Consider the following 11,335-nt stretch of genomic DNA (forward strand, 5'->3'; position numbering starts at 1 on the left):
ACTGGCAACACACACTGGTCGAAGACTTTCGACTTGAGACACTGCGGTATTTGGGATGAGAAGATATCGTGTAGCTTCCCGAACGCTGCCCAGCCGAGTTGAATTCGACGATTGACCTCTTTCTCGAAGTTGGACCTACCTAGTTGGATGGTCTGACCTAGGTAGACATAGTTGTCTACAACTTCGAGTGCAGAATTTCCAACCTTGACTTGAGTGGGTGCAACATGGATGTTCGACATGATTTTCGTCTTGTCCATGTTCATTTTTAGACCCACTTGTTGGGAAACCCTGCTGAGGTCATCGAGCATAGTGCCGAGGTCTTCCAAGGTCTCAGCCATAATTACAATGTCATCGGCAAATCGAAGATGAGTGATGTACTCGCCGTTAATATTGATGCCAAGTCCGTTCCAGTCCAGAAGCTTGAAAACATCTTCCAATGCAGCGGTAAACAGTTTCGGAGATATCACGTCTCCCTGTCTTACACCTCTCTGCAGTTGGATAGGTTTTGAGTTCTGATCCTGGAGTCGGATCGACATGGTGGCGTTCTCGTACAAGCACTTTAACACCCTGATATACCGATAATCAATTTGGCACCTTTGAAGAGAATTCAGCACGGCCCAGATTTCGATCGAATCAAAGGCTTTCTCATAGTCCACAAACGCTAAGCAAAGTGGCTGGTTATACTCCTCAGTCTTCTGTATAACTTGCCGCAGCGTATGTATGTGGTCTATGGTGCTAAAGCCTTTCCGGAATCCGGCTTGTTCGGGTGGCTGGAAGTCGTCAAGCCTTTGCTCGAGACGATTCGTATGCGATTTTACTAATTATGTACAAATTGATATGTCTGTCACACAAACAAGACTCCATTCATTGTAAATGGGACGGATTATCAGTTTACAAAGATATTAAGTAACTAAAGGTCATATTGGTGTTCCATATTAAAAAAACATACATAACATTAATAAACTTTATAGTTTATACTGATGATTTTGCTTATATCCTGAACGGGTGATACCGCGGGCAGAAGCTAGTATTTTATACATTTTATTTATTTACAAAACTTTTTAAAAACTTATTGAGATAACAATAATTTTGATATTTGTCGAGATGCTTACTATTAACAGGAAATATTCAAATAATATTGTAAATGTTTTTGGATTTTAAATTTGAATAATGTACGGTAGGTTTGAATTTTCAATTGTAGATACATTTAACAAAAGCTAGAATGTGTTACGATTAAAGGAGGTCACATAAAAGGTTTCATAAAAACATTTTGTCAATACTTCTTTACATGGAAAGGAAAAGGTTCGACCATAAATCACGTGAATTTTCCGGCTTATGAAAAATATGCTTCAGAATAAACACGATCGACAGATGTTTCCGCTCTGCTGTGTACTTTAGCACTCAAAAGCATGTAACAAAGGAATGTGAAATACAAAACCTTATATAAAGCGCTAGGCATAGTATTAACAATTTTATTGCCATTTTTTTTCACCTTCTGATCACACTCCAGTCTTATTAACTATCAGCTCAACAATAATTGAAGTCGAGAGACCTACAATATTATACAACCAGCGTACTGATTGGCCCTCCTTCAGGGAACACATTGAAGAAAACCTTAATCTAAATATAAGACTCAAAGAAGCAGAGGAAATTGAAACAGCAGTAGTGCAATTTACTAATCTCATACAAGTTGCCGCGTGGAGAAGCACGCCTGCCATTAAATATAAGAACCAGCCCACAAACATACCATTGGAAATAAAGATCATGATCCAAGAATTTACTAACGCAGATTACGCAGAGTCTGGCAGCTAAGCCGTCATCCGCAAGACAAGGCCGCCCTTAACAAAGCAATGGTAGAATTGAAGGAAGCTATAAATAATGCCAATGATTTAACAATGCAAGCAAAGTTGGAGTCGTTAACTGCGACTAAAGCCAGCAACTACTCGTTCTGGAAAATCACCCGTTCTCGTGATAGACTTAGCTTACCAAAAACTCCAATAAAAAAGGGAAACGACTGGGCTAAAACAAGCCAGGACAAAGCGGACTTGTTTGCTTATCATCTAACAAGTGTTTTCAAACCGAATGCAACACCCGACAACTCATTAGAAGAATATGTTGATCATATTCTAAAACAAGACTTTCAAATGGACCTTCCCCCTAGACCTGTGTCGCCCGCGGAAGTCATAAAAACGATCATACGATTAGACAATAAAAGGGCACCAGGTTACGACCTGATAACTAAAGAAGTACTGCTGGAACTACCGAGAAAGGCAATTGTCTTCATCGCCATTATCTTTAACGCTATGTTACGAATAGGGTAGTTCCCGAGAGCATGGAAAGTCTCAGAAATCATCATGATTTACAAGGCCGGCAAATTAATGACTGAAAAAACGTCCTATCAGTCTGTTGCCTATTCTATCCAAGGTACTGGAATAGACAATACTTCGCAGAATTATGCCTAGAATATTGGAACGCAAAGCGATACCAGATCACCAATTTGGGTTTAGAGAACGCCATGGCACAGAGGAACAAGGCCACAGAGTATGTGACGTCATAAGAAAGTCCTTAGAACAAAGAGAATATTGCTCGTCACCGTTTTTGGATATTCAGCAGACATTTGTCAAGGTCTGGCACAAAGGCCTACTATGTAAGATCAAGCAGAATATATCCCACTCATACTTTCCCATATTAAATCTTACCTCGAGGATCGCATATTTTATGTGAAAGAAGGTGACGCAACTTCTAAGTTCCAAGAGATTGATGCCGGGGTGCCACAAGGATCTGTCCTGGGCCCCATGCTCTACACGTTGTACACTGCTGACCTACCGCTAACGCCAGGGATAACCACAGCTACATTCGCAGACGACACCGCAATATTAGTAAGTAATAAAGACCCAAAAATGGCATCAGAGAACTTGCAAAAGGGCCTTAACAAAGTAAACGAATGGCTCCAAAAATGGAAAATAAAGGCTAGTGCTACAAAATCAGTACAGGTGACATTCACCCTTAGAAAAGGAGACCCCACCTGTAAAGTTGGGCCAATGTACTCTACCCAACAGTGATCATGTAAGATATCTTGGCTTACACATTGATCGTAGATTAACCTGGAGGCATCACATCAAATGTAAAAAACAGAAGCTTCAGCTAAAGTACAACAGCCTATACTCGATGCTAGGAAGAAACTCCAGACTCTCTTTGGACAACAAACTCCTTATATATAAAGTCATCCTAAAACCCATTTGGACATACGGTCTGCAACTATGGGGCAGCGCAAGCGATTCCAACATAAATATACTCCAACGCCAACAGAACAAGATCATAAGGACAATTGCAAAAGTACCATGGTACATAACCAACAAGGAAGTTCACGAGCACCTCGAAATGAGAACAATCAAAGAGGAAATTCGGAGTTTGGCAGCTAAATACAAAGACCGGTTAATCCATCACCCAAACGAACTCGCTCGCCAACTCACCATGGACCAGTATGTGAGACGACTAAAACGTCATCATATCCTAGAGCTAAAAGACCGGCAGTAGCTCTGGGCAGCAGATGAGTAGACGCTTCCAATGGGAAGCCACACCGCATGACAGCATCACTGAACAAATTTGCTCAAAGCCTTGGGGCTGTTGAAATACACACAGAGAAAAAAAAAAATTTTTTTCACCTAAATAAAAAAAAGCACATTTCACGTTTTTTATGATTCTTTTGTTTCTATTCCTAACGATAATATATTCATAATAAAACATTAAAATAAATTGTAACCTCCTTACGATAGTATACGAGACAACTCTCTCAGCCAAAATATCATGGTATTTCCGATTTGCTTATGAGCTCCATTGAATATTACGGCTGATATATTCTTTATTACAAAGAAAACATATACTTATTTGTAATCAGATTAAGCTAAGAGGCATGACAGTGAGTCTGATGCGCAGGTTATATTTTAATTCGATTAAATATTGTTCTTCGACAAATATAAATTTGCACAAAGCAGCATTTATACGTTGCGTGTGAATTTATTGTCATTTACATAATTATAATTCTTGACATTGAACCAGAAGAAGAATATAACTATAGAAGAAGAATTACTTATTTCCAAAACTTTGATTTTCTAAGACGAAAAAAGTGCGATTCGTCCAATGTAAGTTTTACGAATAATTGTCTAAGACTTAATTTTAATTTGCATATAATTTGGTGTTTCTTATAACAAAGAATATGTATACACAAAGGTCGCAACGCTGTTACTTCATTATGCAAACTAGCTTTTTGTTTCGACTTAATGACTTTGTTCAGTTTCCAGTCCAGAGGCATAGAACATTATAACCTTCTCCTAAACTAACAGAAAAAGCTTTTCAAAAATTAATTTATATTAAATACTAAATAGAAATATAATTTATATGAGAAAGAATATTTTAAATTAATGAAGATGAAATATACTTCACTTATTATTGGAGGTGCGATTATTAGTTATTGAACATCAGTACATTATTACTGACACATTATTTCGTATTTATAATATTTTACATTTTTATTTTTTAATACAAAATCTGTTGATATTATAACTTTTAAAATATTTTAACTTTTCAGCTGAAAATGTAATAGATTTCATATAAATATTTTTTACTGGTAAATATCACTTGTTGACATTTTATTATAATATAAATGATATAAAAAATAAATGTATAATCTCACTTTCTCTTTGTCTTAATAAAAATAGAAAGTAAGAAGCTTGAAATACACCTGACGTATTTATTATTTATTATAACCTTGCCTTCAATAGAGCGGTTAAAACTTTGATCTGGAACGTTCAGGAATACTTTCAGGAAATATTTAAATAATAATAATAAAAATTATGTTATAATTTGATGCATTGCTGAGCAAAGGGATCTTTTTTGTTTTAAAAAGAAGTATTGCTGTTTATTTCTGGTGTGGTTTTAATTATAATTAATTTTAATTATAAAATTAGTTTTTGACTTTCTCAAAGTCAATATGTGCTGTGGTGAGGTTTTCAATTTTATAATAAAATCCCACATATAATAATTTAACATTTACCAATGAATAAAATAATCCTCTTGTTAGAAAAATATTTATAAGCTAGTTGTGTATTCGATGCGATGTCTTATCGGAAATATTATTCAGATACCCACTGATTTTTTTTGGTATCCTTGCCTATACCTTTGCGGGACGCCGGCCGGCCATGGCTATTCATATTATACGTGACCATGTTAAAAAACTAAATGTCTACAATTAATCAACTATAAAATTATATTATCCAAAGAATACCTCATTTTGGGTGTAAATTTGGGAGTCTACCCGTTGTTAATTTACGGAAAGTGTAGTGTATGCCAGTATTAATAAACTACCCTACAAGCTCATTAGTTTGTCTCCGTTACTATGTCAACGATATTATATAAATTCCGACCCGAGCAGAGAGGGGTCAGTCTTTGTTGGACCGTGGATGGAAGCACTACTACGTGCCAAACAAGTACAAAGTATTATACATTGGCGACGAGGATTTAAACTTTTTTTTTCTACTACACAAGGAAGGAAGAACCTTTTAATTGAGAATCAAACCTAGTGAGTACGTGAGTAAAGACAACATAAGCAGTAGTATAGCTACTGGTCATTAAATTGACAGTCGTTAGAGGATGACAAAATTAATAAGCAGTGGTATATAGCCTCGTACATAAACAATTATTTTTACTTAATTTCTAGTCGTATATATATATAAAATTGTATATGTTATGTGTTTAATTAATCTATAATTCTTATATATTTTAATTGTAATTCTTTATGATTCTAATTTTAATTTTAATTATTAATGAATGTTCTGTAATTATAAATATGTAATCTGTAGACAGTTATGGGCCTCGATGCCTGAATAATAAAGTTATTATTATTATTATTATAGCCACTGGTCATTAAATTGATGGTCATGAGAAAATAACAAAATTAATAGAAGTGGTATATTGCCACGGTCATTAAATTGACATATCATCAGACGTCAAACATAGTTAACAATTATAGTTAAGTTACAATACATTTATTAGTTTTAGGTTCTAAATGATGTACAGTACAGTACAGTAACAGCCTGTTATGTCCCACTGCTGGGTTAAGGCCTCCTCTCCCTTTTGAGAAGAAGGTTGTGGAGCTTATTCCACCACGCTGCTCCAATGCGGGTTGGTAGAATACACATGTGGCAGAATTTCAATGAAATTAGACACATGCAGGTTTCCTCACGATGTTTTCCTTCACTGTTAAGCACGAGATGAATTATAATCACAAATTAAGCACATGAAAATGCAGTGGTGCTTGCCCTGGTTTGAACCCGCGATCATCGGATAAGATTCACGCGTACTAACCACTGGGCCATCTCGGCTTTTTTCTCTGGTTTCCCTTCATAACGTATAAATCTTTCGCCTTTTACTAAATGATGAGCTCTCCATTAACACTGGATTATTAACATGGATATTTGATTATTGAGGAGAACCTACTTCGGTAGGGGCGAGACGGGAGCGCTGGAAGAGGACACTGTTTATTTGTTTCGATGCTGCTGGTATCGAGACGAATGAAAAGCAACGAGTATCCTTACTACACTTTGTTGGAATTAAGTTTCAAGAAATATTTTAAAACACACCAGGAGCAAATTTGTCACCAGATGATGACGTTGATATTTTTGAAGTGGCTATAGCTAGACTTGACATATTCTTTCTACCGAAACGAAGTAAGGTGTATGAACGTCATCTTTTCCGATTAATAAAGCAGGAACAAATGATAAATTGGTATTTTTTGGTACGACTAAGACAACAAGCCGACAAGTGTCAGTTTAAAGATAAAGAAGACCAAATAACCGGAGAATGTTCCTCAAACGAGCTCAGGAAGAAAATACTACAAAATGGAGATACAATATTATTAACTAACATAATAGCCGAAGCGATTCTCTTGAGGCTGTTAACAGACTAATAGAAGAATTTGGGAAGAACAGAGCGTCAAAGGAAATTATTAACAGAGTAAGAAACACGGAAACCACATTAAAAGAAAGGCAGAATAAGAACTGGAAAGTAAGATCAAGATGTAGCAGATGTGGAAATATAAGTCATACTTCTCAAGACAGCAATTGTCCAGCAAGAGAGAAAGAGTGTTACAAGTGTGGAATAAAAGGCCACTTTAGACAATTTTGTAGGACAATAAAACAAAATATAAACTATAAAAGAAAATATGAAGGATATAACTATAGACTAGATGACAACACTAAGAAATTTAAAAGAGATGGTGAAAGATACAAAACAAATGTATTTAGAATCGATAATGACAGTGTATTAAATTGTTACATTGGTGGAGTGGAAGTTAAATTACTGTTGGATTCAGGTAGTAAGTGCAACTTAATTACAGAGAAAAGATGGAAGGAAATGAAACAATAAAAACATACAGATTCAGAACCTAACTTTCGTTTGCAAAAAGATGTTTAATGATATGGAAGTAAGAAGCCCTTGGAATTATTAGGTTCATTTGAAGCAAATATAGAAATTGCTGAAAAGTCTCAAAAAGCAACTTTTTATATCATAGCTGACGGAAATAGGGATATTCTTGGAAAGGATACTGCAATTTTAATAGGTGTTTTGAAAATTGGTTTGCAAATAAATGAAATTGGGACAACCGTGGTGTTTCCGAAATTCAAACACGCCACTCCCAGTCCCACTGGACGGACTGGGAGGAAAATTAGTTCACGGACTACGAATTATAGCATATGGCCAATGTCAAACGGAAAAAAATGGTCTGGGCAGTCGAACATTTTTATGTATTTTTATTTGGGAAAAAGTTTGAGCTGGTGACTGATCATAAACCTCTAGAGGTTATATTTAGCCCTAAATTCAAATCATGTGCAAGAAAAGAAAGATGGTTATTACGCCTTCAAGCGCATATATTCAAAGTAGTTTATAAAACCGGGAAAGAAAACATTGCAGATTGCTTATCAAGATTATGCAAATTGAAAAAACAACCACAATATGTTTCAGAAAGCTATATACATCAAGTTGTCGAAGTTAGCAGAATAATTGCGCCATCCTTCAAAGAAATTTCAGAAGCATCAAAACAGGACAACGAAAATTTTGAAATTAAGAGAAGGCCTGTAACAATTGGGAAGAAGTAAAAAATTACAAAATATTTCAAAGTAAACTATTTTTTTATGAAGATATTTTATTAAGAGGGACAACGATCGTAATTCCAAAGAAACTGCGAAATGCTCATGAAGGACACCCGGGAATAGTTTCCATGAAGGCGAGGCTAAGGTCCAAAGTGTGGGGGCCTAGGTATGACAAGGAAACGGAAAACTTAGTAAAATGCTGCAAGGGGTGCAAATAAGTCTCAACTCCTAATCCTCTTAACCCCTTAAAAAGGAGAGCATTACCAAACGAACCCTGGGTAGACACATGTATCGATTTGCTAGGGCCCTTACCAAGCAACGATTATATATTTGTAATCGTCGATTATTTCAGCCGGTAAAGTAAAGATTTGTCGCAAAATAACAAGTATAGACATAATACTATATCTTGAGGAAACTTTTAGTAGGTTAGGGAACCCAATAACAATAATAGCTGATAATTTAGTAGTGATGATTTCAAAAAATTTTGTTCTGAAAGAAATACAGTTTTATATAACACAGTTCCATACTGGCCTCAACGGAATGGCGAGGTTGAACACCAGAACAAAGATATTTCAAAGCGATTAAAGATAAGTCAAATTGAGAAAAAAAAATTGGCGGGTTGCTCTGCTAGAGTATATAACTATGAATAATAGCAAGCCCCACAGTGTGTGACAAAATACCCATGGCAGGAGATATAACACATTCACATAATCCTGAAGATGCTCATGTCAGAGATCGTGATCAAGAAAAAAAAGGAAGCAGGAAAAGAATATGTAGATAGAAACCGAAAATCTAAGGAATGCCAATTATTCCCTGGACATAAAGTTTATGTAAAAAATATGGAAAAAATCAACTTAGCCTAAATGATGAGCCAACTCCTCATACAGTGGGAAAAGGTGTGGGGGAGACATAAGTATTCGAAACAATTTAACTGGAACAATATCTCGGAGAAATGTCGTTCATTTGAAAAGAGTCGAGGGAGGTTGTCCGAAATGAAAATGGAGAAAAAGATTTAGCAAAAGATGGAAATAAGTCGAAAGATAGAAAAGAAGAAGAACAGAAAGAAAAGTAACTATAAAAATGTTAACAGATAAGTAATCGAAGATACTAATTAAAAGTTGTGATTTTGCTAGAACAAAACAAGGGAGGGAATGTAGTTTATACCAGTATTAATAAACTACCCTACAAGCTCATTAGTTTGTCTCCGTTACTATGCCAACGATATTATATAAATACCGACCCGAGCAGAGAGGGGTCAGTCGTTGTTGGACCGTGGATGGAAGCACTACTACGTGACTATACAAGTACACAGTATTATACAGAAAGTGCCCCAAAAACTTATTAAATTGCTAGACCAATACGAAGTTAACATATCATTTACAGCCAAAATATTTAATTTAATTATAAATGAAACACTATTTCACATATGTTTTATAGATTTTATTTAAACTTTACATATTGCAGTCACTTATATAAATAGTTTATTAATCGATTCTCTTTTTTCATGATGGCAAAACGCGCTTACGCACAATAATGAAGCAACTTGAACTTAACGGCTTTTAAAACTAAATTATTAAATTTTAACAATTAGAGTACTGATATCATTTTTGGAATAACTTCAACCTAAATATTAAATTCCACTTTTTTAATTTTAGAAATGACATACTTTTTTGTAAAATGATTAAGATTGGTGGACGTGCAAGTGTGCCACCAATGATGACATGGCGTTGTAAGAAATATTAACTTATTTATAACATTGTGTTATCAATTAATACTTCCGGTCCTGCATATACGGCTAGTTCGGGTACATCTTGATGATTATTTATAAGTATAGATTAAAACTTCTGTTTAACAATTTAATTAGTAATTTCATAATCAAATAAATAGTTGATTCATATTTGTTTATACTTGGAACATTTTATTATATATTATTCTATTTATTAATGGCGCCTTCTGCTTGTCAGTTTCCGGCGCAATTAATAAATAGTGCTTATTGTTTATTTATATTTTCTCAAATTATGTCGATTAATCAATAATAATTTTGTTTTATTATGTATAATGTAAGGATTAAGCTACTAGAATCTTATTTTACTGATCTGGCTAGGTTATCTGCTGCTTATCAACTTCCGGTGTAATATATTAATCTTTAATATTTAATGTTACATAATCCTGTATTATTAAATAATAGTTGTCCGTAAATAATCATTAGAATAATTAAGATAAACAATGTTTAATATTATCTTTTAAGTTTGTAAATTTAGTATTAAATTAGGTCAAGATGTTTTTGTATAAATACCGCCAGTTTAAATATATCGGGCATTGGTATTGTAACCGTTGTAACGAGCATTACAAGTGTTTTCTTATATAACGTATCGTCATTTTCGCCGCCACCCTGGTAATCCACCTTCTATAATTGTCAATATGCCACCAACCTTGGAAATTAAGATGTTATGTCCCTTGTGTCTAGTTACACTGGCATTCATATTTCAAACCGAAACACAATAATAGTAAATATTGTTATTTGGTCGAACAATATCTGATAATATTATCTCCTATATAGATAAGTCTACTATATGCCAAGAATGTATTACGATTTCTCGATGTGCTGAACTTGAGTAAAATCTAATCCGTGTCGCGTGCCATTTATATCAATTTGGGTACAATTATAAAATAAAAATATAAGAATTCATTGAGACTGAAGACTTAGAATGTGCGATATTGGTAAGTTGTATGTGCCTCTAATCAATCAATCAGGCTTAAGTTTTTGTAAGTTTGTTTGTTTTTTACAAATTACCTTTATAAAATTTTATCAAATTTATATTTTTGTTGTTTAAATGTTTTTTTTATTTGTTTATAATATTGTTCTAGATATCTACTGGAGAATAACATAGTTTTCACTCAACATCATTAAACGATTCAAAATTTGTAACCGAATATTCTCATATTATATGTGTCATCTATTTTATACGTGACATTGGCAGAATATTTTGTACTCAAATGCGTAGATACACGCCCGAAAAGAAAAAAAAATGTTTTATCGAACTGAAGTATGAATGACACAAAGAAGTTCAAACCATCTGGATTGGACATTGAAATTTCCGGATTCCGAAATAAACTACGCCGAAGGTAGAAAAACTCGGGCAGTGTTATGGATGATTTTATTGATGGAAAGGTCATAACGGAAATGATTT

This window comes from Nymphalis io, chromosome 6 (genome assembly GCF_905147045.1).
Source record: "Nymphalis io chromosome 6, ilAglIoxx1.1, whole genome shotgun sequence".
NCBI lineage: Eukaryota > Metazoa > Arthropoda > Insecta > Lepidoptera > Nymphalidae > Nymphalis > Nymphalis io.